Source organism: Triticum urartu, chromosome 3A (assembly GCF_056163025.1).
Source record: "Triticum urartu cultivar PI428250 chromosome 3A, HENAU_Tu73, whole genome shotgun sequence".
Classification (NCBI taxonomy): Eukaryota; Viridiplantae; Streptophyta; class Magnoliopsida; order Poales; family Poaceae; genus Triticum; species Triticum urartu.
In genome coordinates this window covers 2,658,237-2,665,218 of record NC_141875.1, presented here as the reverse complement: position 1 = coordinate 2,665,218, position 6,982 = coordinate 2,658,237, and positions in this window count along the sequence as shown.

Sequence of the window (6,982 nt, the reverse complement as noted above, 5' to 3'; positions counted from 1 at the left end):
AGGCATGTCAGAAGGCTTCCATGCGAAGACGTCCCAGTTCTCACGGAGGAACTGGATGAGCGCTTCTTCCTATTTGGAGTCGAGCGTTGTCGAGATGTGAGTCGGAGCAGCGTCGGGGTCGGTCGGGTGAATGTGAGCTGTCTTAGTTTCACCGGCCAACTGAAAAGCAGATTCTGAAGCAGGCTTCTTGGCTCTTAGCAACTCATTCGGATCAGCAGTCTTCTGGTACTCTTGCAGCTCAACAACTGCCATCTGAGCATCAGCAATCTTTGATCCTTTCTGAATACACTCCTCAGCTTTCTTCCTATTGCCGGTAACGGTGATCACGCCTTTGGGGCCCGGCATCTTCAGTTTGAGGTACACGTAACATGGCCGAGCCATGAAGCGTGCGTAAGCTGGCCTGCCCAGAATGGCATGATAGGCACTTTGGAAGTCAACAACCTCGAATGTCAACTTTTCCTTGCGGTAATTCTTTGAATCGCCGAAAACCACATCGAGAGCAATCTGTCCGAGTGAAACGGCCTTCTTCCCAGGAATGACTCCGTGGAAGCTCATGTTACTGGTACTGAGTCTGGACATCAGAATGCCCATCCCTTTCAATGTTTCGGCATATAGTATGTTCAAGCCGCTGCCACCATCCATCAGGACTTTGGTCAGTCGAGTGCCTTCGACGACTGGGTCAACCACCAAAGCTTGCCTCCCAGGGGTGGCAATGTGCGTAGGGTGATTGGACTGGTCGAAGGTGATGGCAGTCTGCGACCATTTCAGATAACTGGGTGTCGCCGGAGCAACCATGTTCACCTCACGGTTAATGACTTTCAGTCGACTTTTGCTCTCGACGTCAGCAACAATCATCAGGGTGGAATTGATTTGGGGATATCCATCATCACTGTCTTCCTTGTCCCCGACTCTGTCCGACTCTGTTTCCTTATCCTTGGGCTGTTTTCCCTGAAACTGCTGGATCAGGAGCCGACACTGTCGAGTGGTATGCTTTGGGTAAATAAAATTAACCTCTTCATCTTTCTTGGTGTGGATGTGACACGGCAGGTCCAGAACATCGTTTCCATCCTGATCCTTGACTTTCTTGGGCTTCCAGGTGCCCTTGGGTTTTCCCTTGAAGTTTCCCTGGGCTACGGCCAGGGCCTCCCCATGAGCGGCTGGCTCGGCCTTCCGCTTTTGCTTCCGACTGGAATTTCCTCCGGTTTCTTGGGCGACTGCCTTGTGCTTGCCACTCCGGAGTCGGTCCTCGTCTTCACCATTAGCGTACTTGGTGGCAATCTCCATCATCCGATTCAGAGACATCTCTCCAGTTCGACCGAACTTCAGATTCAACTCTCTGTATTTAACGCCTTCCTTGAAGGCACAGACTGCTTGATGGTCTGGCACATTCTCAACCGAGTGATGCAGTGTGATCCACCTCTGGATGTATTCCCTCAGGGTTTCATTCGGCTTCTGCACGCAAGACCGCAACTCTGTAAGGCCTGCGGGTCGCTTGCATGTTCCTTCAAAAGTTGTGATAAACACTCGGGAGAGATCCTCCCAAGTGTAAATGCTGCTGGGTGCCAACTGATTTAACCACGCTATGGCTGAGCCCTCTAACATGAGAGGTAAATGCTTCATGGCCACCTCGTCATTGCCACCGCCAATCTGGACAGCTACTCGGTAATCTTCGAGCCAAGTGTCAGGCTTGGATTCGCCGATGAACTTGCTGATTCCCGTCGCCAGCCTGAAATTGGGAGGAATCACTGCGGCTCTGATGGCTCGACTGAAACACTCTGGCCCTGAAGCACGTGCTCTGCTGCTAGCAGGCGCATCTCTGTTGTGGCCCTCTCGATGAGCTCTGTTCCTGTCAACCAGACCTTGAACGAGGAGAGATCTCGCATCAAAGCCCGGGTCTCTGGGGTCGACTGGAATCCTCTGCCCAACACTATGAGGGCGTCTGTCATCTTGCCGTCGAGGCGCATATGACCCACTCCTCGGGGGAGGGGTTGGCACTCGACGTCGATCATCACGGTCGAATCGGTGATCATACTGCTCATTCCTCCTGTACTGATCATGCCGGTCACCACGTCCCTCACGCCTCGGGGGCGATCTCGGGCTGTGAGCCGACTCAACTGTATCCGTCGTGACAGATCGACTGTGGATCCTGTTCCGCGACTGAGAGACAGCAGAATTCTGGTTTCCCGCCGCCCGGAGCAGCGCTCTGATCTGCAACAAGCCCCTGCCCGCCTCCGATTGGGAGGGCTGAATTGATTCTGCTATACGGGCTGCAGCGGCCAAATTCTGAACTGGGGTTCAGTATACCTGCGGCGGCAGGAAGAGCTGACGCCGGCTGGACTCGGGAGCTTGCTGACGCGCTCGCTCGTCGAGTGCTCGCTGGAGATTCTCCAGTCGAGTGCGCTCGGCCAAATTAGCCAAACGCGCGTCCTCTAAGGCCCGGGCCTCGGGGGACTCTCCGACATTAGGGGTGCGGAGGGCGTCCGTGTTCCGGCAGCGAAGCTCCTCTCGCTGTGATGACGTGAGAGGTTCGGGGAGATACTCATCGTGGGGATGCGATGGGCCGCCCCCACCCGCGCCTCCATCAGCGCGAGGGAAACCGGGAGGACTGTGCGTTCCATTGACCACCAGGATCTCAGCCGCTGGGTCGCTGCTGTTGCACTCGGATGCGGTCTTCGCGGAGCCAGTCGACAGGTCGAACAGGCCGCAGAGGGATTCGTCGGGCTCGATTGCCGCAACTTGCGGGGTGGCCGACTGGCGAGCCACGACATGCCTCACCCACCTCTGAAGTCTCGACCGACCGGAGCGCTTGTGCCGGTGGGAGACAGAGCGGGGAGACGATACGGGGGCCGACCGATACTGGGTCGACGGCTGTCGCAGGAGGATGCCAGGAACGCACGCGCGGAAATGCGTCGTGCCACGGACGGGGAGTGCGTCGATGTTGAGTGGTGCCTCCTGGAGCCAGGCGGAGTCGTCGGCGATGAACGTGGGCGCGCCGAGATGGATCTCGCGGCCCTTCACCAAAACTCCGTGCGAAACCATGATCAAAGGGATCGAAAAAATCGCAACTTCTCCAATTAGGCGCTAAGATTCTTGCCCCACGGTGGGCGCCAACTGTCGTGGTTCTAACTCTGACAGTGATGTAGGGGGGTAAGTATGGAGAGGCTATATCTCAGCTATTGGGAAGTTGTAAACACACCAAGATGTACGAGTTCAGGCCCTTCGCGGAGGAAGTAATAGCCCTACGTCTCAGTGCCCGGAGGCGGTCGATTGGATTACTGACGTGTGAATAACAGGGGGTGCGAACCCTTCATACTGAGGAGGGGGGTGGCTTATATAGAGTTCGCCGGCCCCCTCTTGCCCTCAGTAACGCAGGGTTTGAGGTACATTTAAGGTTGGGCGTTACTGGTAACGCCCCTAATAAAGTGCTATGACGACCATGAAGACTACTTAACAGCTGACCGTTTGCCTGCGGAGTGATTGTAGGTCTCCTAGCGGTCGAGTGGTTGGCTTCATGGTCGAGTGATAGCTTTCTGGTCGAGTGTCTTGAATCCGTCGAGTGGGATTCCTCTAAGTCGATTGAAAGGTGACTTCTCCTATGGATGTCCTAGGGTAGGACTCTTTGGTCAGGTCCGTGTCCCTACCCTAGGTACATGTCTTCATCAGCTGCCAACTCCTTCACAATGTTATTTCCTGCCATGTCTTGACCTGAACAATACCATATTGTGTTAATGCAAATTTAAACTGTGTCACTTTATTCGTCAGTAAGAAATGTGATGAATTGTCAGCACTAATACTTTTATGTGCAAAACCTGTCATCTGTCTGCTTGTTTATCTTTCAGATTGAGGAAGATATAAGTGTTGAACAAGCGCAGTCTCATCATCTTGCTCAGTTGCTTGCGCTGCAGCTCCCCAGCAGGGCTAACCTTTCTTGAACTCTATTGAAGTGCTGTCAGTTTTGTATATTATTTTGTCGGCGTGTTTATTTGCACTGGTGGTGATCTTTGATGCCCAGTGTATGTAATCTGCTGTCTGCTTGTGCTTTATTATCATAGTGGCGAACTTTGATGCCCAGTGGATGTAATATGCTGTAATTTCTTTATTGTGGAGTATAGGTTTTTTCTTATTCACGATGCTGCAGTTATTTTACTGTATATATATCCTGTCTTCGCAGTAAACCGACCAAACCGTAAAATTACGGTACATAATCGGGCCGTCATGCAATCACGATGTAGGTTGGGCCTGAAATGTGCCCATCAGCTCACGGGCCGGCAGCAGTCCGAAATAAACCCCGGCCCATGATTGTGCGAATCAAATCACGGGCTTTTAACAGGCCAAAAAACTGTCTCGGTCCTTCTTTGGCCCAATCAGATATCAGCTGCGAGTAGGCCGGATGCAAACCGGGCCGTAGTTAGGCCCAACTATATGACGAGCTTTTAACAGGCTGAAATTAATATACGGCCGAATGTTAAACAGGCCCTTAACAGGCCAAAACTAATATCAGGCCAAATTACTAAGTGGGCCTTTAGCAAGTGGGCCCAAAAGCATAGTGTCCAGTTGACGGGCCGAATCTGATATGGGCCATAATTAGGCCAAAACCTCTTAAAGGGCCGGACCTGATCTGGGCCGTAATTTGGCTCAGAACGTGGTAGGCTTTTAATGGGCTGGATCTCATATGGGCCACTATTAGGCCCGGATCGTGGCAGGCCATTAATAGACCATATCAAATATGGGCCGGCATTTGGCCCAAAACATGACAGCCAGTTAACGGGCCGGCCTACTAGGGTCCTCAAAATCTTGTGGGCCTATAGCTGGGCCGGCCCATTAATGTCGGCGAAATCTCATGGGCCTTTAGCTGGGCCGGCCCATTATGATCCGCAAGAATTTTGTGGGTCTTTACCTGGGCCGACCTATTATGGAACACAAAAATCTTGTGGGCCTATACCTGGGCCAGCCCATTATGGCCCGCGAAATCTTGTTGGCCTTTAGCTGGGGCAGCCCATTATGGTCCGCAAAATCTCGTGGGCCTTTAGCTAGGCCGGCCCATTATGGTCCGCAAAATCTTGTGGGCCTTTAGTTGGGCCGGCCCATTTAAACTTGTTGGGCCGTGCCACGTGTCGACGTATCATAGGCGCCTTCTGTCCAGTGAGTGGATGACATCTGTCCCGACAATGAGCCGACACATGTTTCCTCTAGCCAATGATGATTTTACATGTGGAAAATCCCCATTGGCCAGGGCTATTAACGGGTTATCGGATCCAAAACCTGACCCGATAGCTTAACGGCGTTCCGTTATGGTGGATGCCACGTGTCGGTCACCCTTGACGAAAGCACTTCTGTGACGCGCGTCCGTGATGATAATTTTGGTAATGTCATGGAACACTTCTACGACAGCACATGTATGACTATCTTGATTCTGTCATAAATTTGTCATGGATGTACATGCATGACAAAAAAGAGACCTACTGTGACAAACACGTATCATCACGGAAGTGTATTTTTTGGTAGTGAGAAACACAAAGAAGGCCCAACAAGCAGATCACATGCAAGTGTAGAGGAGTTGTTTGAGGAGGACTGGATACCATCTTATGATGAAGACAAGAAACCAATGGACTTGGGTGTGTAAGATGATGATGGTGCAGAGGCATTGGCATATGTTTTGCCCAATGACAGGAAAAGCAGAGCTAAGAAGATGAAGAAAAGGTTATGGTATGATGAGAAGAGAGCTCACCCAGCTGAGCAATTTGTGAAGCATCTTTGCTTCATTGATGTGTAACAGTTCAGGAATGCACTTCAAACAATAAACATCGCACAGAACAAGAACTATGAGTACCATAGAAATTGCAGTGACAGGGTTATAGCACAATGCATAGATGAGACATGCCCTTTTTATATAGCAGCTTCTCAGATTGCAAATGAGAAGACTTTTACCATAAGGAAGCAGTATGTGGGTGCACACTTTTCTTTTTGTGTCAGAGAACACAAAAGTTACTGCTAAGTGGGTTGCAAAGTTTTGTGAGGAAGCAATCAGAAATGACCCATGCACAACAATCACTACTATAATTAACACTGCAAAGAGCAAGTATGGAGTGGAAATATCAACCCACATGGCATACAGGGCTAAGAAGGCAGCAAAGAATGTTGTGTTAGGAGATCAGAAGGCCCAGTACACCAGGATTAGGGATTATTTGCAGGCTGTGCTAGATACTAATACAGATTCAAGGTGTATAGTGACAACAAGACATTTGAGGGAGCATCCAAGCACAAACCCTAGGTTTCATGCATTATTCTTTTGCCTAAATGGATGCAAAGAAGGGTTTCTCAGTGGCTGCAGACCATTCATAGGTAATTCCTTGGTATCTAATGTGTGTTTGAATAATGTGTGTTTTCAAATAGTTTGCCTAATGTGTTAACTTGTTATAGGTCTGGATGGATGCTTCATAAAGCTCACTACTGGTCAACAGATCCTTGCTGCTACTGGAAGAGATGGGAACAATAATATATTTCCCATTGCTTTTGGAATAGTTGATAAGGAGGACATAGATTCCTGGACTTGGTTTCTGTATCAGCTGAAGGTAGCACTAGGTGGCCAATCTAGGAAGTTTGGCAACTACACAATAATTTCTGATAGGCAGAAGGTAATGAAATCCACTTGTGCTAGTTTTCATTTAGTTCTTTCTAGTAGTTACTTGTATTTAGGTGTAGCTACTTTCTGTACACAATCATTTAGTTCTTTGTAGTAGTTACACAATCATTTAGGTGTACTCACTAAGTTAGCTTTACTTAAATTCACACATGGCCTGCTTAAAGCCATAAACAGAGTCTTTCCCAATTGTCCACAAAGGTTTTTCCTCAGACCCATTTACCAGAACTTTCAAAATGCTGGGTTTAGAGGGCCAGAATTAAAGAAATACATGGATGAAGCAAGTTACTCATACACTGAACATGGTTATAATGTTGTAATGGATGAGTTGAAGAGAGAGTG